At 37.6% G+C, this 23,059-nt stretch overlaps 1 protein-coding gene and 1 long non-coding RNA gene across 8 annotated transcripts in view; one reads left to right on the forward strand and one right to left on the reverse strand.

The window, feature by feature from the left end:
- sorcs2 (sortilin-related VPS10 domain containing receptor 2) overlaps positions 1 to 23,059 on the reverse strand; it is a 593,249-nt gene that overhangs the window by 430,604 nt on the left and 139,586 nt on the right. The window lies entirely within an intron of this gene.
- On the forward strand, positions 1,010 to 19,784 carry LOC115438488 (uncharacterized). Its single transcript, XR_003938083.1, has 3 exons — positions 1,010 to 1,020; positions 5,752 to 5,757; positions 19,673 to 19,784. It is a non-coding gene; the product is annotated as an uncharacterized LOC115438488 (long non-coding RNA).

Below are 23,059 nucleotides of genomic sequence, written 5' to 3' on the forward strand. Positions count from 1 at the left end.
TATGTGTGCCCTATGAAGGGTTAATAAATGCATTGGAATTAAATAAAAAAAAAAAACCACTATGTCTATACAATTTGTGTCTTAACAAGCTCACAAATGAAACTGCAAGCCTGAGGTAACAAGATTTACTGAAATCAAAAATATATGTCTTCAAAGTGGATTAACGGTACATGTGGAAGTTCAGTGAGCACTGAAAAACAGTGGAGCTACTATCATCACTTACTGAAGGTTGATTAGTAAATTAGTCAGATGTCTTCAGAGTATAGAACAATCGAACACTGCAAAAAGACTGCATCAGATAACAGATGCATTTCTTTCTTTTTCTTTTTTTTTTTAGACATTCTATTTATTGTTTTTTTTCCCACATATAAAAACAAAGAATTTAATTCTGTTGTTTGATCCAAAAGTCAAACAAATAGACAAATAACATGCAGAAGAAACCCCCTTCCCCTGGCACAGATTACAGGAAAGACAAAAAATAAACTAGAAGCACTCGGAGAGCGCAGACCTCCGCCAAGGCTGATCAGTGGCCCCCCCCGTGGGCCCCCCCACGCCAAGGAGGTTATGTTTTTGCCAGGGTTTGTTTGTCTGTCTGTCTGTTTGTCTGTCCGTTAGTGTGCAACATAACTCAAAAAGTTATGGACAGATTTTGATGAAATTTTCTGGTCTGCGCCCCCCCCCGTGGCCCCCCCCACCCCCAATCACCCCCAAAAGTTAATCATTTCTTCCTCATCCCATTTCCAACAAACCCTGAAAATTTCATCAAAATCTGTCCATAACTTTTTGAGTTATGTTGCACACTAACAGACAGACAAACAGACAAACAAACAAACCCTGGCAAAAACATAACCTCCTTGGCGGAGGTAATAATGATAGGTCAAAACTGCTAAGGCACACCAAGACTGAATCCCAGTTTACCCCTTGGCCCCTCCCCCATACCCCTACCCCTCCGTTTTGCACGTACACATGAAGGGGTAGTGTTGTCCTGATTCTCAGTTAGACGCAGGGTAAGGGCTAAGGGTATAGCTGTATAACCCTCGAAACAGAGATGTTTCAGGACAACACTACGAACAGAGGGGTAGAAGAAATTTCCCATAATTCTGTTCAAATCATTGGCAAGATGGAGGTAAACACAGCCAAAAAGTGCAGCAGTGTGATGAAAGAAACACACAAATGTACGTATTTTCTTCGTAAACATCTTAATCATTTGACTGACCATTTGATGCCGCTTCAATGTGTTATAGATCGCATTTCTGTGGTTTATAGTTGAAAGCTGCAAAAAGATGACCAAAGCCCATGGAACAGAGATGTTAACAGCTGCTGACGGCATGGAAAATACTTTTGGAAACAAAGTTGTTGCATTTGTTAATAGTGGCATCGATGACTGCTGATGACGTAACACACAGGTGTCAAACATGCGGCCCGGGGGCCAAATCCGGCCCGCCAAAGGGTCCTGTCCGGCCCTTGGATGAATTTGTGAAATGCAAAAATTACACTAAGATATAAACAATCCTTTTAGTTCAGGTTCCACATTCAGAAAAATTCAATCTAAAGTGGGCGGGACCAGTAAACTACTATCATATTAACATATAAATAATGACAACTCTAAACTTTTCCCTTTGGAAATGTAAATATTTTCATGTATTTACACTAAAACAAAGTATAATTTCACAAAAAATGTAAATAACCTGAACAAATATGAACAACCTGAAATGTCTTAAGAGAAATAAGTTCAATTTTAACAAGATTCTGTCTGTTACTAAATGTTTTGTGTATTTGTAGATCCACTGTGATCCTAAAGTTATACTGCACATGTGTAAATGATAAAGTGAGGCAGAATATTGTTAAAATTACACTTATTTTTTCAGTTTGTTCATGTTATTCATGTCTTTTGAAAAGATAGTTTGTAGATGTAAACCTTTTCATAATGTAAATCAACTTTTTTTGCTCTAAAACATAGAGAAAAGTTTGGAGTTGACATTATTTATATATTATGATGTTATTATTTTACTGGTTCGGCCCACTGCAGATCTAATTTAGCTGAATGTGGCCCCTGAACTAAAATGAGTTTGACACCCCTGACGAAACAGGTCGCGAAGGGTTGTTTCATTTCATAGGGGTATGTTTCAACCCCTACCCTTTGCAGCTCCGTTTCAAGAGATAGTGCCAAGTGCAGGGGCCAGGGGGGGGGGGCTAAGAGGTGAACTGGGGTTGGGCCCAATACTGTATAATACAATATTCAGTCGAGAGAAATTTGACGAATTGTACTATTAACAAAGATCAGAAAAGGAGTCCATGTCATGATCCATTTCAATGTCAAAATCAAACTTCTATTTCTTTTTCCTGCAGACTGACGCTCCATGAGTTGTAATTACAAGGTGCTAAGTTGATGGATAAGAAGCAGAGGGATTTGGTGGGGTTTTCAGGTGGACAGGTGTTGGATTGTGGAGCACTGATGAAATCTTTCCAGACAGTTATGTTAGAAGAGAAAATAAACATCAAGGAAAGAGATGTTCAGGTGGAAAAGGAGTGAGATCGACCACCTGTGAACAGGATATCTGCAGCCAAGTGGATGTGGGAGACCAGAACTGTCTGTGTGAAGTTTGTGTATCAGACTCCTTTTTTTTTTTTTTCTCTCACTGCACATCGACTTGTGTGTTTCCAGTTACACACACTTCCAGAGAGCCAGGAGATGTGTTACAGAAGAGTTTTTTTAAAAAATATTTAAAAAAACGGTCACAGAATACAGCCGAGGTTGAGCTCTGCTAATCCTCCCATAAAAGAACTTCTCTTTGGACCCAAACTGACAAAAAAAAAAAAAAAAAAAAAATCACATTTTACAAACTTCACAAAACCGGCTTTATGGCAGAGGCCTTTGGTCAGGGTATTCTCCACTGTGTCAAAGTGAAAGGCATTAGAAGAATCTGCACTAAACTTGTCTTTTATGTTTAGGTTTCCACTTTTCACTTTCTGATATAAGTGCTGAGACTTGACCAGTTCCTTCATCATTCATACCGGCCTTGGGATAACAGCTGTGGAAGTGGAGTCCTGATGACCTCTACTACATTCTGGTCCTGTTCGCTTTATTTGGACTCTCTGATGTGTGTCCTTTTGAAAACTAAAAATAACAAAAGCCCTGACAGAAAGCACTGATTTCTGCTTGTGGGCTTTGATTGACAGGTGCGTCTGACCGGTCACTCATCTGCTGATCATATTTGTATTGAATTAAAGCATTTTTCCAACTGCATTCATGATTTATAAGTTACATATCCTCCTGAGACCCAGGAAAGTACAAGTTTTGGCTTTTTTACATTAAATAATTGCCTTTATTGGAAACAGCACAATGCAACAGTTTTTTCAGATGCATTTGTACAATTTTTTATGGAATGTCGTTTGCAGCGGACAGCGTTTTTTTTTTTTTTCCTCAATAAAGCTGTGAAACTCTTGTCCCCTACAGAGGACAAAAATGCATAGCTGGGTCTCAGGAGGATAAAGAAGAGTGTAAAATTATACACCATGCAGATGTAATACTGTCAAATCTGTGTGTTACATTAGAATAAGGGTGAGTTTAGCCCAACACCCATCATGTTTCCACCATTTTGACCAAATATGGTCACTTCTTAAGCTGGATTTATAGTCACACGTAGCTCTGCGTCATATAGGTACGCTGTATCTGATGATAGTGTTATGTACTCTCGCACTTGAGCGTACTGTAGCAGCGTCGTTTTGAGAAAGTGTTGTAGTTTCTCCTCCAAATCAGAAGGTGGCAGTAGTGCTGGTATCAGCTGGTTTTAAAGATGAAATTCCAGTGGGGGGAGTTGTTTCCATGGTTTCGATATCTTCCGGCAGGCATTTCCTGTTTTAGAACAACAATAGCGGCCAACACGGAGCACTGTTTTTCGTGAGCTCGTAGAAGTCAATGACGATGATGTGGTTCTTTTAAAAGTATTACAGCGTAAGCAATGGAGGAGGTAACATAGGAGATGGGCCATGTGACCGCTGAACGACCAACGGGGAATACCAAAATTTAATAATTATTGATTATACTAATCAAATAAATATGTGTATATTAATGTCCATTAACCACACAGGTTTTTCAGGAGCAAAAAGTAAGCGAAATAAGTGAACAAAAACAAATGAACTATATACGGCAGAACTCCAGAACATTTGTTGTTGTATAGTCCTGGCATCACATGATCATAAATTGGCCAATCAGGAGGCAGGGTCTCTGTGTTGCCATGCCGTATAGTTACAATCTGAAAGAAGTGCACGTCAAGGCTGTCTGAAGTGACGGCCCAGGTGGTGACGCGTGATGTCTGCATGACCATAAATCCAGCTTTATGGTTCCAAAAAGCCAAGATGGTGATGGACAAATGACTGGTGATGGTCGATGGTAGATCTAATTGCAGAAATTGAATATGTTTTTATTGGTATATAATCACATGAAATTGAAAACCGCCATATTTACCTCCACCAAGGAGGTGTTGTCGGCGTTGGTTTGTCTGTTCTTGTGCAAGATAACTCAAAAAGTTATGGACGGATTTGGATGAAAATTTCAGGAAATGTTGATACTGGCACAAGGAACAATTGATAAAATTTTGGTGGTGATCGGGGGGGGGGGGGGGGCACTAATCTGCCTTGACGGAGGTCTGTGCTCTCTGAGTGCTTTTCTAGCTTGGTCATTTAATTGCTTTTATCTACAGGGAGTGGGTCATGTTCTTGGAGTTTGCCCTATTGTTTCTACTGTAGCTCTGACTTTGTTCTGTTTTATTATTAGTGACATTCAGCTTTAAGGTCCATTACAGCCAAACATTTCAGTTATTATCCCCTTATTGAAAAAGATGAAACAAACACTGCCTCTAAAGAAGAACTTCCCACATGTTTCACAGGTACTATAAGTGAATGAAGGGGATATTCAGTTGACTAATCGGATGCTGCTAAATATCATATTTTTTCTCCTGATGGATTTTAGGAAAACATACTTTAGTAAACATGAAGTGAATAAAAACTCTCTCTGTATCACCATGTTTTTTGCATTGTGATTATGTTGATGATATAATCTGGGCTTTGAATGCAACACTATGTTAGCATATGCGCTGGGTATGAGGGCATGTATGGTTAGTGTCTTGGAAATGCATTTATTTTATATTTACCCACTAGTGCAAATGGAAACTAGCTACTTCTTACATCTATTCAAATGCATCCTTTCTCCTATAAGATTCATGTTTTTTGTGCATGATCCTTACTAAATAAATCAACTAAACTAAACACTAACGCTGTAAGCCATCCAAAATTTCCCAAAGCCTCATATGAAATACCCTAATGTATTCCCCTGTTTATTTCCAGCCTGTATTTGCATGCAGCTCTCCCTTCCTTTGTCTCTCCTGGCTACCTTTACTGTCATGGTGGCGTGGACAGACCATCCTGTACTGGCTCCGGCCTCATCCCCTTCAGTGGATACAGCTGCTCACCACAGCCGAACAGCTGTCACCTCAGCATTATCATAATCCCCATCCCTCTCCCCCCTCCTTATCCTTTCTTTTTTTTTTTTTTTTTTTTTTGCATTTTCTTTTCCTTTGTTTTGTCATACATGGCATGTTTTTCCTCACATGAACTAGAACTCTTTGAATCCCATATTCCGACACAACAAAGTCTGAAACTGCACATCATTAACAAAGCACTTATTAACAATCAAGCCGTGCCTGCGATTGTTTTGTTAATGGGAGTTAAAGATGACTTGAGTAAGTAGAGCAGAGTGTAGCCAGTATTGAATGCAACATTAAACACTGTGGAAATACTCCAAGGGTCTAATTTGGGCAAATGTATTCGGGGAGCTGCTCTAATTACATGATAGAGATATATTATTTATCCATGTACATTATTATACATAGTCTTTTCCTTGTTTCCAACAGTGTGAGTTCAGACACAGTTTATCCTATATGTTAATGTATACATGAACTTAAATGAAAGGTCAGTTATTTGTCATCTGGTGGTTTGTTATTTAGCGTGGTTCCATTTACTGACTCTTAAAGAGGCCATTACTGCTCCATTTTTCCTACCTTGTCATTAGGTAGCCTTAATGGTATTTTACAGGCCACTGTTTACCTTCCAGGAAATAAACACACTTATTAGAATGCCACCTTTCAAACCCAACAGCAAGATTTGTGGAAATTACAAACTACAAACCAAAAACCTTATCAACATGAAGAGTAGTGAGTGAAAAAAAAGTGTTTAAAATCCACCAAATCTGAGCTGGATTGAAAAAAATAATCCTAATTAACCTCAAATTCTTACTCAAAGATCCGTTGAGCTGTTCAATAGGGTTAAACTGATCATCCACGTCAGACACGATGCCGCTGTTTGACTGATTACTGATTGATCGGAGGCTTGATCGATACTGCTCGCCGATGCGAAGTGCACGACCTAAATTGATTGTAATTAGATGTTTTCATTGGATTTCAGTCTAGTCAATTTGAAAGTATGCTAATTATATTTAGCATGCTGTAATGGATGCAGTGGCAGGCGCAAAAAAAAAAAAAAAAAAGTAGCAGAATCAGTGCAAACATTTGAGAAAGTGCAGTACCATGGTATTAGTGAGATTTACTTTCAGATATTATAATGATGGCTTAATCAGGATATCTAAATGGCAGATTTACCTGTGTGTGCACCATTAATTACTGAGTAAATGCTGTGATTACAGTGGCATCATGGGAATTTTCACCATCACTGTAAATGAAAGTATACCTGATACGACTTGATAATATTTTAATGACAAACATATATTCACCACGTATCATTTCATTCTAATCAAATAGTAATGGCCACTTAGTACCATCTCCACACTATATTAGCACTGTAATAAAAGTAAAAGTTGTTCAGGTTGTTTGGCTAATTCCCGGGCATTGTCGTGAACGCAAGATGCTGTGACAGTACATTTACAAAATACTGTTGGGAGAGAAGATATTTTGCTGGAACATTTGGAGCACATTGTGGTATTTAAATGACTAAATCCCTGCAAAACAGTGTTGTATAGTAACAAAGTAATAATACTTCACTATTGTACTCAAGTATGTTTGGGGAGAATTTGTACTTTACTGAGTATTTTTTATTCTATTTACTTTCACTTTTACTTCACTACATTTCCCAAAACTCAATACTTCTACTCCCATATTTTAAAAAAATAATAATTTTATTTGTGGATTTTTAACACCATAACATGGATGCATCATACAATCTGTACATTTCTGCTGACTGTTTGAACACAAGTCCCCACCCCCAACTTAAATATAAACATAAACATGTAAATATATCTACCAAAAGACATCAGGATTATGAACAGGAGGCTTATAGCATTCATACAAAGTCTGGATGTGAAAACATTGTTAAAGCAAAAATAAATACATAAAATAAAATTGAATAGATAACAATTATACCTATATTAAAAAAAAGTTTAAAAAGACAGAAATAAAATATGTACCATCCCTACAGTTATCCAGGTAATGAGTAGTGATTTGGTGTTAGAGTCATGATATATGGCTCATTCTATAAGTTTCTATGAATTTTAGAAAAGGCTGCCATACTTTATAGAATTTTGGAATTGATCCTGCAAACGTACATCTCATCTTCTCCATATGTAAAAACCTCATAATGTCTGCAATCCACTGATCATGTGTGGGAGGGGTTTCCTGTTTCCACCTCAAAAGTATAAGACATCGTGCAAGTAGAGAAGCAAATGCAATAGTATTTGAATAATATTTAGAAATATGAATGTTTGAGGGAATCACTCCAAAAAGTGCTGTCAGGACTGAAGGTGTAAAGTTAATGTCATATATTTTTAAAAATGTAGTAAATATAGATGTCCAATAGTTATGAAGGTTAGGACATGTCCAAAAAGTGTGGATAAGTGAACCAGTATCTGCCCCATACATTTTTTAATGCACAGTATCGATACAGAAAAAATAAATTAAAGGAAATTTGGTGTTTTCATTGACGCTAATGTTATGGATGACTGTGACAAAGTCAGGATTTGGTTGAAGTGCAAACGACGTCCACACTCAATCTGTCGATGATCTGTTGATGTGAGGGAGAGTTGAATGAATCTGTTTTACCAAAATTTGTTTGTTGTTCTAAAACAAGTAACTTAATTGTCATAATTGTAAGATAATTTCCTATTTTTATTCGGAAAAATAGTGTGTCAGGGTGCAGTCTTAGTGAGTTTATTTGTATCATTCAAGCAAAAATCTAAGTTGTTTTTCATTTGCACAACAAATTATTCAAGGAAAAGCAAAAAGAATTGTGCCAATATTGATGTTTCTTTCAATAAAAGGTATAGTTGCACCACTGTTATAATGTTGTTGGGGTTGAGGGGGGGCCTGGAGATTTTTTGTCCTCCAAAGGGGGGCCTGACAGAAAAACATGGAGAAACACTGTTCTACAGAGAGAAGAGCACTTTCAAAATGGTAATAATTTGATAGAGGAAGGAGGGAGAAAGAGACATCCTAATAAAATCCCCACAATGGAAATATTCACGGGTCTTCCCACAGAAAAGTTCCTGCAAGTCTTCCAGCAAAAAGACCAAATGAACATGAACATGTCACCAAAAGTTGCAAATAAATTACATACTATACCGATCAACTTTCCTGTTATTAAATTGCATTTATCCTCATGGCATCCTCTAAATATTTTCATGTCTTTTGCACATTTTCCTATTCAAGTCTCTGAGTCAACAGCCATCGTATATTCTAGCATAGCTGCTTAGTGGGATAAACATTGACATCATGCTGACAATAGCAATGCTAAAACATCTGCTTCATCTTCGAGAGGAGTAATAACTGCGTGAACGTCATTATTCTACCAGGTTTTTACAGAAGAAAATCACCTCTTTTCTTAAATATAGCTGCTATAAAACCCAGTAGCCTTATTCTGAAAAGCCCATATCCAGTGTCTGGTCAAACAGGCCGAGGCCACAGAGCAAAGGGCTCTGTAAATACATTAGAACGAACACGCTTGGCGAAACCAAACGGCACATTAACACGGCTAATTGAGTTTGGTGCTTTTTGGCTGTAATGCTTCATTACTTGTCAGCTGAAGCACGGCACTCGGTCTCAACAGTGAGCCCATTCCACCCATGTGATCCCACCGCCTCTCGCACTCGCACATCAGGAACATTAATTAGGGTTAGCAGGGTTGTAACAATATAATAATAAATCCTTTGTCCCTTTCCACCTGTCACATTCTGTATCTGCGCCTCACACATGCTTCCTGGCTTGTGTTCCGTTTCATTCAACCTGCCGGTGTCTTTTTATTCACAAATGAATGGGGAGAAGTTCACATCCAACCCTGAAGGTGTTCCCTCGCTTCTTGCTACCAGGCAGAATTGAAGTCTTTTAAAAGTTTTGGGGAAAGTTTTGACTCTGCCACATTGTGAAACAGTGTTTTATTTGCAAGCTGACTAATCACATGGAAGAGCAGACTTGGATTTTCAGTGCATTGCTGACAGTTTACAACAGCAGCAAAACGAACAAATAGGGGAAAGGGGAATAGGCAGTGGCTGTTTTCTGTGATGGGAGTGTTTGGCTGTGTTGTGGAGTTTCTAAGTGTTTGGGAGTTGTACCTAAGAACTGTTCGCTGATAATGGCAGGCACTGCCGTTAGTCATTATGGAAACAAACCCGCTTTTCATTATCAGCACAAAATGCCGTTGAGGCAGCGTTTCTGTAGCCAAAAACTGGAAGTGTACACATGTCTTCATTTTTGTTTTCCACAAATACAATCCCTGCATAAATTCCCATTTACTTTGCTTGTTTTGCTTGACTTTAGCTCTCATCATCCAAAGAAAAGCCAAAGTACAGGCCAGTAGGCTCAGGAATTCTGTCATCCCCCTGGCCATCAGATTGTACAACTCAACACTGAGTGGTCGGGGGGGTCTCTCTGTCTCAGTCATGACCACATTAGGACTGATCCAATGAGACTTTAAAATATCCAAGCACCGTATGTAGTTCGACTACACCTACTTTTTAAACCACCGTAGATCACTTAAATCACTGTTACACTTTATATCACTGCCCTGAAATGTGTAAATACAATCAGAGGTCTTTATTTACAGTATTGTACAGGAAGCTCTTTTAGAGTTAGTTCTTTGGCATGTGTCTTTTAGAGTAAATATACCAGTGGTTCCCAGCCCTTTTTGGCTCTTGACCCCATTTTAACATCACAAATTTCTTGACATTCAAAACGGACACTTTTTTTTTGTTGCTAAAATTAATTTATTTTTAATCATGTAATAGTTTGCTATACTATGTTACAAATAAATGTTAATTTTAGACACATTTAGTCTATATAATGCATATTATTATGGACAGAGGTAGAAAAGCCAGGTGTAGATTACTGCACAAAGTGAGAATTTTATTTTCCTTGGTCAGGATATGTACAGTCAGTCCAGCTTGGATTTACAAGGCTGACAATTAATACTGAACAAACAGTAACTCAAACTATGAATTATGAAAGAGCTGCAGCATCTGAAACTGACCACAAAGAACATTTGAAAGATAAACAGTACCACAGTGCTTCAGTTTCAGCTTCACAGTTTGTCACAGTATGTCTTTTATGTATAGTAAGGTTTTTTTTTTTTTTTTAATCTATTACTAGAAATTTCAGGCGACCCCATTTGAATTCCAGGCGACCCCACTTGGGGTCCCGACCCCAAGGTTGAAAAACACTGATATATACTAACCTTAATGTCAACCTGGTTCCTAACCCACTGTTGTGTTTTGGTCTGTTTGTTTTTTGTCTTCTTGTGCTGTATGCAAAGCTGCTGAATACTTGAATTTACTTAGGGATCAATAAAGTATCTATCTATCTATCTATCTATCTATCTATCTATCTATCTATCTATCTATCTATCTATCTATCTATCTATCTATCTATCTATCTATCTATCTATCTATCTATCTATCTATCTATCTATCTCTCAGGTGTCAAACATGCGGCCCAGGGGCCAAAACCAGCCCGCCAAAGGTTCCAATCCGGCCCGCGAGATGAATTTGCAAAGTGCAAGTTAGGTCATCAAACTCAAAAATAATATCATAATAACCTATAAATAATGACAACACCATTTCCCCCCTTTTGATTTAGTGCACAAAACATTAAATTACGAGATGGGATGAATTTGTGAAATATAGATATTAAGAAATTAACAGTCCTTTTAGTTCAGGTTCCACATACAGACCAATTCAATCTCCAGTGGATCAGACCACTAAAATTCTATCATAATAATCTATAAATACTCAAAACTCCACATTTTTCTCTTTGTAAATGTAAATATTTTCATGTGTTAACACTAAAACAAAGTATAATTTCACAAAAAATTTGAATAATCTGAACAAATGTGAAGAACCTGAAATGTCTTAAGAACAATAAGTGCAATTTTAACAATATTCTGCCTGATACTAAATGTGTGTATTTGTAGATTCACAGTGGTCTGTACGTTATAATGAACATGTGTTAATGATAAACTGAGGCAGAATATTGTTAAAATTACACTTATTCTTTCAGTTTGTTCAAGTTATTCACATTGTTTGAAAGGACAGTTTGTAGATGTAAACATTTTCATTGATTAATTTTACTTTTTTTTTACTATAAAATATAGAGAAAAGTTTGGAGTTGACATTATTTATATATTATGTTATTATTTTACTGGATCGGCCCACTGCAGATCAAATTTAGCTGAATGTGGCCCTTGAACTAAAATGAGTTTGACACCCCTGATCTAGAGAGAAGCTTTTGGATGTGAGCTGTACATTCCCATCCAGACGCTACAGGTTTGTGTGTTTAGCTGTCAGGCCTCTTTGGTGTCTGGGATGTTTCTCCAGTTGTTACACTTTCAGCTACTTCTTGACAGAGGTCCTGTATAGCTGCAGACCTTCACCCTGTCCACTGTCATAAGCCATCAGCACCTTTTTGCTATTACTTTAACACTCAGACACATGCAGTCCCACACAGACACACACATTTCTATCCAACCTCTGGTCCTGTTTGCCTCCTCCCTCTTGGAAAGACCCAGGGCTCTGGTCCTACTTTAATGCCCTGTCACACTTCATTTAGCCTCTAAGGAGGAACGGGAATGGAGTGTGATGTAGGTGCACGCTTTAACACATAAATTACACCAATGCACTTGCACATCAACTTCAGCTGTGCACGAACTTTCACACAAATGAAGTCAGAATCTCTTTGTGCTACTGTAAGCTCTCTGAAGAATTTACTTCCAGTTTTCACTGTCAGGTTTTCTTCTTCTTCCTACCCCGCCTCTATAGTCCATCTCTTTGTATTGTCCTATTCAGACCAAGGCCACCCAGCTATAGAATGAGGTCAGAGTAAGCATTAAAGTCCAAACAACGAGAAACACCCAGGTTGCTTCACTCATTCAAGGATGAAAATGTACTCTGACACATGGCCGAGCTGCGCTGTCTGTCAAACCAGAATGAAAACATGAACCCTCAAGAGCGACTGAGAGGCCTTTCAGTCGCTGCAACCTTTGTTCCCAGCCCAAGTCTGTGAAGTAAGCAAGGTGCTGCATCATTAACTAAACCGTACGAGTTGCGGTGTAGACGAAGCTTTGGCCAGAGGGTGATGTCAGCTGTTTAACCACCCAAGAGTGAAGGCAGGTTTAGACTGGCACAAAACAGTGGACAATGGTGATACAGTACAGCAAAAAAAGATTCATGAATGAACCAACCATAAAATATCATCTACTAACATCTACTAAAATTTACTAAATACAAATAAAACTGAGTAAAAACACACAGAATATTGACTTTTCCACATTCAGCCTTTAAAGATTCAGTCTGTCAGATTTATCTAATTACAGAAATGGAATAGACTGTTTATAATTATGCCATTAGTGGTGTATAATCCCCTAAAAACATGAATGATTGTGTTTTTGTTGCCTTAGAATAAGCCATTTACTTACAGAGGGAGCAGACTGTCCTTACTACAATAGCTCAGAACTTCATTTTTCTGTTTAGTCATTATCCCCTTTTGCAATTAAAAAAAAAAAAAAAAAAAGACAAACCAAGTGCACATTTTTAGCCAATGCAAGTGAAAGGTGAGGAGGGAACCTATAATGATGACAACACACATGCATTTTAACCCATAAAGACCCAAACATCCTTCTCTTACCGAAACCATCTACTGATCTAAACTGTTTAATACCTGCTGATCCACAAATCCTATCAATACATGTAAATAATTGGTCTAAAATACAGTTTGTCATCTTTTCATGGTCATCAGATATGACCCATTTGGACGTTCAGAGGCTCTGTAGTGAACGTGGAAACACCGTCATCTTCTACAACATTGATTCACCAGTAAAACCCATGGAGTTGGATCAATGACAGTGGATGGAGATGCTTAGTTTATGTTCATTTAATGATAGATTCGACTAAAAAAGTCACTTTTTCTTCTGTCTTTGTTTCTGATGTAATAACCCTCAACTTCACTCTGAGCTTTTATGAATATTAATTCAATTTCAATATTTATTTACCAGATGCACAAAGAACCAGACAGTTACATTGTACAATGAGATTCTTACTTTGCAGGAACCCCTTCGCCAAGCATATACAATCTAAGCAAAAGAATTATAACAATTTAACTTTAAATAAGGAGCCTATATAAATATAACAAAGCATAGCTAACAAACTATCTACATCAGGGGTGTCAAACTCAGTTTAGTTCAGGGCCCACATTCAGCCCAATTTGATCTCAAGTGGGCCAGACCAATAAAATAATAACAGTAAAAAAAGTAAAATTATATTATGATCAGGTTTACATCTACAAAGTTTGCTTAAAAATCTGAATAACATGAACAACTTGAATTGTCTTAAGAAAAACAAGTGCAATTTTAACAGTATTCTGCCTCAGTTTATCAGTTTATCATTTACACATGTGCATTACAATCGCACAAAACATTTAGTAACAGGCAGAATATTGGTAAAATTGCATTTACTTTTCTTTACACATTTCCGTTTGTTCATATTTGTTGAGGTTATTCACATTTTTTGTAAAAGTGTAGTTTGGCAAAGTAAACACTTTGATGTAATTTTACTTTTTTTACACCAAAAAAAACACAAAGAGAATTTGGGGTTGTCATTATTTATAGGTTATTATGATAATATTTACTGGTTTTGACCCACTTGAAATCTAATTGGACTGTACGTGTCTGTATGTGGAACCTGAATTAAAATGATTTTGACACCAATGATTGTTAATATCTTCAGTGTCATTTTTGCATTTCACAAATTAATCCTGCAGGCCGGATTGGACCCTTTGGCGGGCTGGATTTGGCCCCCGCGCCGCATGTTTGACACCTGTGATCTACATGATCAGGGCATTAAATGTAGGTAAATACATGATATTCACTGAAAAAACACAAAATACACAAAATAATATTACAATAAATCAGTTAAGGAAGGTTAAATATAGAGAAAAATTCATTTGGGAAGAGCCACAAAACAGTAGTGTGTGATATTCAGAAAGAAAAGGACAATCTATAAATCTACCTTTGATGTGAGTGTTCAGTTTGCATAAACACTGCTAGAATTTGTTTAGGAATGGTTAAATTGTTATTTCTGCTTGAATTGTCACAGTTTTCTCCAAAGAATAAAACACTACTATTTGTTTTTCATAAATTGTATTTTCTCTGATGGGTGTATTTTTAGTTCCACATTGGAATCAATTCCTTTTTTTTCGATGTAAAAAGGATTGTTAAAATTGAGCATCAAAGACGCTTTTGGCTGATAAAATTATAAAACACGTGCATCGTACATTTGTCTTCATGCCAAGGGTTGGAGCCAAAGCAAGATGCACATGGAGTATGAAAAACAGCCACTGTATTTCCTGTTGCATCGAGCCAAAGCTGAGGTGGCAATATCAAGGCTACCGGAGAAAGGAATTTTAATACACACACACACACACACACACACACACTAACAAGACAGCCCAACTGCAGTCTACACATGTCCTGTGGCTCACACTGGTTCATGCACACAAACCACATGGCGGCATGACATTACGACAACTTCAAATCCTGCAAGCCAAGAGGTGAACACCAGATGCTCGTGCTTCTTCACTGGTGTGGGAAATGTCAGCGGTGCAGATGGCGGAGGGTTTTTTATTTTGCAGGGTCCGGTTGCGACCTGTCCCTGCGGTACGACACATAACATCTCATCCATAAACATGGTGGAGGCTGTGGATTGTGTGGTTGAGCCTGGCAGACTGCAGCACTGCCAAGCTAACTGTACAGGCCTTTCATTATTCATCAGCGCGCCGCTCTTTGTTTTGAAGCAACACAGATGTGAAACATAATAAAAATTGGAAAATAAATTCATCCGGTGTACAAAAAAGGACAGAAAATTTGCGTTTCGTGTCACAGCAGCGCCTCTAAACACATTCTTTATTACATGAAATGACCTTTTTTTTCCATTTTTGATTAGAGCGTCTGCCATGTCACATTTGTCTGCATGGGTGAAAAAAAAAAAAAAAAAAAATTTCAAGGACGACTTTGAGCGCGCAGACATTTCCGTTTCTTTTCTTTCCTTGCCTGTCCTTTGTTCTCGTAGTCTTAGAGGGATATGCTGCCGTGCACATGCAGACAGTGATATAGTGAAGCTTCCTCATGCATGCTACGACTGTCACAACCACACATTTATAGTCCCAGACAATGGAGGATGAACACAAAGGTGGCCTTCAGCTCCCAGAAAAGAAAATTAAGCATCACATGAACCCAAATAAGGTCTCCTTCTCTGCAGAATTGTCTATTTTTGGATTGTTTTCTACTTTTTTTTACCCTAAAAACAGTCATCATTAGACAGTTACCCAAACGTATGTGAATCCCCTTAACACTGACTGACACAAATTTGCATCAAACATTTGCATTTATCAGTCAAAATAGTGTATGTGTAAGGCTCAGAGGTTAAAATAATTTATGTTGAAAAAATGTAAGGCTTAACAGTGGAATAAATTACAGGGAATAACTTAATTCATGCATTTGTTAAAATATATTGACGGTATTTACCCAAATAACTATTTACATTTATGTTTGCAGAATTATTATTTACACATTTACACATTTAATTATTTTCATTTGTTGTATACAAGTAGCTAAAATAATCTGTTGAATGCGCCTTTCTAAATCACCTGCATTTACAGATCTAAGTACTGTTAGCTCCTGATTGGCTTGTTCGGTCATGTGAGGTTATGTTTCAGGAAGTGTTGCAGCAGTAGTTACGATATGTGAAAAGTAAAGGACTGTTTAAGAAGAAATCTGTCTCCATCCTGCCGTCTCATTTCATAAAGAATGAACCATTACCCACCAATGAACCCTCACGTTACGTATGTATTCCCCCAGTGCCAGTTTGAGCATATTCAATACATACCTACTAACATTGGCAAGCATTTATTGACCATTATGCCTGTAAATGCTTGCCAAATTTAACCTACTTTATGTGCTACAATCAAAATGTCTCCACTTAATTTAGCATCTGCTTGAAAGCAAAAGCACAGGTAATAAAATGTTTTAATATACTTGAATATAAATCAGGCATTAACGGGTTAATTCAGCAGTTCCCAACCTTTTTTGGCACATGACCCTATTTTAATATCACAAATTTCTAGCAACCCCAAGACATTCAAAACCGAGACATTTTTTTTTTGCTGGGATTAATTTGTTTTTGATCATGTAATAGTTTGCTATACTATGTTGCAAATAAATGTTGATTTTAGACAATATTTAGGCTATACAATGTATATAATGCACCTGCTTGGCGTCTGCTTCTCAGTTTCTCTGGCAGATGTCTTAGTGGGGACAGGCAGGTGAAGAAACCTTTCTATTCTCTGTTTGGTCTGGTTTTCTGACTGGGACTGTGTCCGGGCAGGTTGAAGCGTATTAATTCATGCGGTCACATGATCAAGATAGCAAGATATGCCCCTTCAGATATTATATCCTGCATGTTATTTGACCTTGAGTTTTATAAGGAAAAGTGTGTGGTGTTTTGATTATACAGGGTGTCCCATAAGTCTCCAACATAGGAGACATAATACATATGGTTCTAACATGTATTTCTTTATATTTCTTCTTTATAGTTCTTCAGCAGTGGAGGACATGCATTGAAATGTGTTCCTGACAAAATGGCAGTCATATAGAGCATATTATATAAATAAAAATGGTTTATGTCAAGAAACGTTTATTTTTCCTATGTATGGAGACTTATGGGACACCCTGTAATGAAATATATACTGAATCACTGAAAAATATTTTTTATCAGTAATTTTTTTTATCAATTACTACAAATTTGAATTCCAGGTGACCCCACTAGGGGTAAGGACAGATGAGAGACAAATGAAAAAACGTAACATGCTGCTCCCTTGGCCAAATATAGTGTAAGATTCTGTTGAAAGTTACTGCCCTATAAGTTAGATTAGATTGTCTTTGTGTAAAACTTATTACATACAGTACATATTTATATTTAAAAGTACCAATATATGATAACCACACAAGGATGTTTCAACCGATCATATCACCTCAACAAAAGGGGTCATGATCCATTTGACACCATTTGACCTTGGAAAAGTAGGTCAAGGTCACCTATTTTCAATATTGTTCTGCTCCATACCAAGATGCATCCCCAGTATAAATGTGGTGCAGATCTGTCAATGTGTTCTTCAGGTAATGTGATTATGTCTTTGAATGGACAGACAGACGACAAAATTATTACAATACCCCTTCGCCCAGACGTTGGCCAAGGGGTAAAAAAACGAATAGGAGTGAACTCTGTCAGGTTGACACATGGGTTCACTGAATGGTTTATGAAAATTAAAAGAATAAGCCTTTTTGCATGACCATAAACATCCAAAAACGGGGAGTAATCGTATAATTGTAAAAATCAGATCTGACGCATGAACATGAACTTCAGAAAAGTGACAATAAAGAAAAACTAAAAAAAAAAAAAAAATTAATTTACATCTTTGAGTCTGTAATTGGGTTTCTTTTGGAGTACATATGTGCTTAGTGACTGTAGACTCAAACTTATTTTTTTTAATGATTTACACGAGCAGATGTAAAAGAAGAAATAAATGTGGGAAAAAAACGGATGTTAATTCGCCATTGACATAATATACACTTTAATACTGATACTTATACAGACGAACGCGTAAAAGAACAAAAAAAATATGGGTATATGAGAGAGTATTGGAGTGAAATCTAGGTGTATTAATGAGTCAATCACACTATGCTGTTTACACAATCACTTGAATAATCTGATCTGAAGTTCAGAAATCGGACAATGATCAGATTTATAGTAAACGGCTCACTGTGAATCATAGGGTATGGCCTCCACAGTCACCAAATCTGCCCCAGTTAAACACCTGAGGGCTGAAGCATGAGACCCAAACGGCAGGATTATCTTTAAGAAGAGTTCACACACTTACACTGTATATGCACTATACTATATCAGCATTAAAAAAGCCAACACGTTGTCTACGCTATAATGAATAACAACCCTGAGTGATTCACACTCCATCTACCTAATTTAAAATATCAATGCACCAACACTGAAATTCTATATGCCATGTCTGCTATTCAAACTCTAATTTGGCACCATGCTAAATGCTGTCAAAGTACACTCTGGAGTTAATGGTCTGAGGACTATTAGCAGCTGATGCCGACAGAAGAATATAATGAACTAACTGTTCATACAACAGAGAAGCAGGAGATGAACGGAACAAGGTCCACAAGAGGCAGAAAGGCAGTTAATCTACCGTTGCAGAATTCTTTACCGTTCTCTATATTTCCAAATTGCAGTTGATTTAATAAGAGTTGACAGTAGTTTACTATTTATCTTATTAATACTTCCCCCACCCCACTGAAAAAACAGAGATAAATATTCTGTAATGTGGATTTGAAGAGCGCTCTGATGAGCTCCAATAGTTATTCAACCAGTACAGTCACAGAAATTGAATGGATATGGAACTGAATTGTCTTCAAATACAATGCTGCAGGTATTATATCTCATTTTAACATAATGTTTGGATTTTATACAACTTACAAGAGGCAAAATAATAATTGATCATGAGTGTGAATATGGAGTGGCTGTTTTTTTATATCTGCTGGTTGTGTCACTAGCATTATCATACAACATTCATGCCCATCCATAAGAATGCACATATTTTACCAAATGATCCATTTCTCTATGTTGTCCTGGTGCCCAATTGAATTGCAAGGTGGAAAATTTTAAAATATCTGCATTAATGTTGACAGGGAACACAGTTAGGTTTAGGGAAAGAAAAAGGGTCTTGCTTTAATATATTGACTGTATATAGTCAGTGGACAGTCAACTACTGGTATCTTGGATGCAGTGATTTGTGATTGTTGGCTTTAGGAGCAGGGGTGACCATATTTGAACAAAAAGGGTGGAGCTGCAAGATCCCAAGCTGCCAGAAGTGAATGAATGGTAACCACTAGATTACTGACTTTCATCAAGCATTATGAGACAAATGATTGTTTGTGGAACCTATTGACTACAAATACAGTGGATCTGGTGGTCAAGAAAAAAATGTTTTACTAAATAAAAAGAAACTTCAAAACCTGTCAAGCAAAGATGGACAGACATCAGAGCTTATAGGCTGTATAGCCCTCGAAACTGAGATATTTCAGGACCACACTATGAATGGAGGGGTAGGACAAATTTCTCATAATTCTATTCAAATCATCGGCAAGATGGAGGTAAACACAGCCACAAAGTGCAGCAGTGTGATGAAAGAAACACACAAATGTATGTATTTCATTCGTAAACAACTTAATCATTTGATCTACTGTTTCATGCCATTTCAATGTGTTACAGATTGCATTTCTGCGGTTTATAGTTGATAGCCATAAAAAGATGACGAAAGCCCATGGAACAGAGATGGTTACACCTACTGACGGCATGGGGAATACTTTTAGAAACAAAGCTGTCGCATCTGTTAATAGCGGCATCGATGACTGCTGATGACGTAATAGGTTGCGAAGGGTTGTCCCATTTCATAGGAGAATGTTTCAACCTCTACCCCTTGTAGCTCCGTTTCAAGGGGTAGTACCAAGCACCAGGGCTAAGGGGTAGGGGTAAGAAGTGAATTGGGATTGGGTCCAAACCTTGACCAAACAAGATTCAGAATGTGAAGTGTACTCTCAACAAACAGCTCCCTCAATGAGAAAGTAACATTTGACTGCAAAACTATCTATGCAACAATGTAACAGGATTTGTTATTAATTATATATGAGCACTATTTCTAAGGGGCTGGTTGGATTTGACAGAACATGCCTTTGTACGAGTCAGATCAAAACATGGATAGTGGAGGAGGTTACACTTCCAATGTAAACCTCATGTCGGCTGAACGCACCGTGTGCCTGCAGCATCTCAGTTATAGATAATTGCATAGAACATAAAACGGAATATGTGATTTAATATAGGAAAGACTCCAGTCTGGGTGGTATGGTGTGTATGATGACAAGAGAAGAAAGAACAAAAGAAGAGACAAAAACACAATTGCACTGAGAAAGGTTTTGTTTTTTTTTTCGTTGTGTCAATCTTTTATCCCAATGAAAAAGTGTTCTTTACTTTCATTCCAATAAAGCCCCATAGACTGAGGTGGAATTGAATTGATAGAAGCAGAAACTATAGCACATGGACACAATAAAACAGGCAGCAGCCAAAAGAGCAAATGAAAAGTGACTGTGAAACTCAGAGACAGAGAGAGACACTAACGCGACATGACGTGAGTGACAGCGGCCAAATTCACACAGTTGGATTTAAGCTGTTTTTTACTGAAGCTTCGCGAATCTGTCACTTTAACTTCTCAGTCGCAAATTATGTGAAAGATGGCCACCAATGCAACAAGAACATTAAACGCCACTGCTGTGATTTGGACCTAAAAATGTGTGTGAAGCCTGTGTTCCATCAGCAGAATGCCAAAAGAGGTTTTACTCTGCCCCGAACACCGGCTGGACATCAACCTGCAGGGTGATGAACTCTGAACGCTGAGATCTGCAACAGCCGCTGAGGTCCTCACCTCAGCACACACACACACACAGGCAGATACTGCAGCGCAAAGCCTGGACAGAACAGGTGACCAGGAAGGTACTACAGGCAGCAGAGAGATGAACATCCATCCATCCCTACATACATACATCCCTACATACATCACTACATACATACATACATCCCTACATCCCTACATCCCTACATACATACATACATACATACATACATACATACATACATCCCTACATACATTCCTACATACATACATCCCTACATCACAACATACATACATACATCCCTACATACATCCCTACATCCCTACATCACTACATACATACATACATCCCTACATCACTACATACATACATACATCCCTACATACATTCCTACATACATACATCCCTACATCACAACATACATACATACATCCCTACATACATCACTACATACATACATCCCTACATCACTACATACATACATCCCTACATACATTCCTACATACATACATCCCTACATCACAACATACATACATACATCCCTACATCACTACATACATACATACATCCCTACATACATCACTACATACATACATCCCTACATCACTACATACATACATACATCCCTACATACATTCCTACATACATACATCCCTACATCACAACATACATACATACATCCCTACATCACTACATACATACATACATCCCTACATACATTCCTACATACATACATACATTCCTACATACATACATCCCTACATCACTACATCACTACATACATACATACATACATACATCCCTACATCACTACATACATACATACATCCCTACATACATTCCTACATACATACATCCCTACATCACTACATACATACATACATACATACATACATACATCCCTACATACATTCCTACATACATACATCCCTACATCACTACATACATACATACATCCCTACATACATTCCTACATACATACATCCCTACATCACTACATACATACATACATCCCTACATACATACATGCATGCATACATACATACATCCCTACATACATACACCCCTACATCCCTACATACATCCCTACATACATACATACATACATACATACATCCCTACATCACTACATACATACATACATACATACATACATACATACATACATACATACATACATACATACATCCCTACATACATACATCCCTACATCACTACATACATACATACATCCCTACATACATTCCTACATACATACATCCCTACATCACTACATACATACATACATCCCTACATACATACATGCATGCATACATACATACATCCCTACATACATACACCCCTACATCCCTACATACATACATACATACATACCTACATCCATCCATCCATCCATCCATCCATCCATCCATCCATCCATCCATCCATCAAATCAAATTTTATTTATATAGCACCAAATCATAACAAAAGTTATCTCACTTTACATATAGAGTTGGTCAAAACCAGACTCTAAGCCAGTTTACAGAAACCCAACAGAATCCTCCAGGAGCAAACACTTGTGACTGGTGACAGTGGAAGGAAAAACTTTCTTTAACAGGCAGAAACCTGGAGCAGACCCAGACTCCTAGAACATGGCCGTCTGCATTGACCAGTTGGGGTTAAAGAGAGAGAGTAAAGGAGGAGAAAAAGAGAGAGCGATAGAGATAGAGAGAGACTGGGGGAGAGGGGGAGATGGATGTTCTAACTAATCATCTTAATATGTATGAAATGGCTTCAGGAGCTGTCCTAAACCATAGCAAAACAGAGGGAGTTTGGATCGGAGATGCAATAGATAAACCCAACCTAAATATTCAAACTAAAGATGAAATTAAAATCCTCGGAATCTCATTTGGAAATAACAACTGTGGGGAAAGAAATTGGGAACAAAAATTCACCTCGACTAAGGAAGAAGTTAACAGATGGCAGAACAAGAATACAAATTATAAAAGTAGAA

Source organism: Sphaeramia orbicularis, chromosome 18 (assembly GCF_902148855.1).
Source record: "Sphaeramia orbicularis chromosome 18, fSphaOr1.1, whole genome shotgun sequence".
In the NCBI taxonomy this organism is placed as follows: Eukaryota; Metazoa; Chordata; class Actinopteri; order Kurtiformes; family Apogonidae; genus Sphaeramia; species Sphaeramia orbicularis.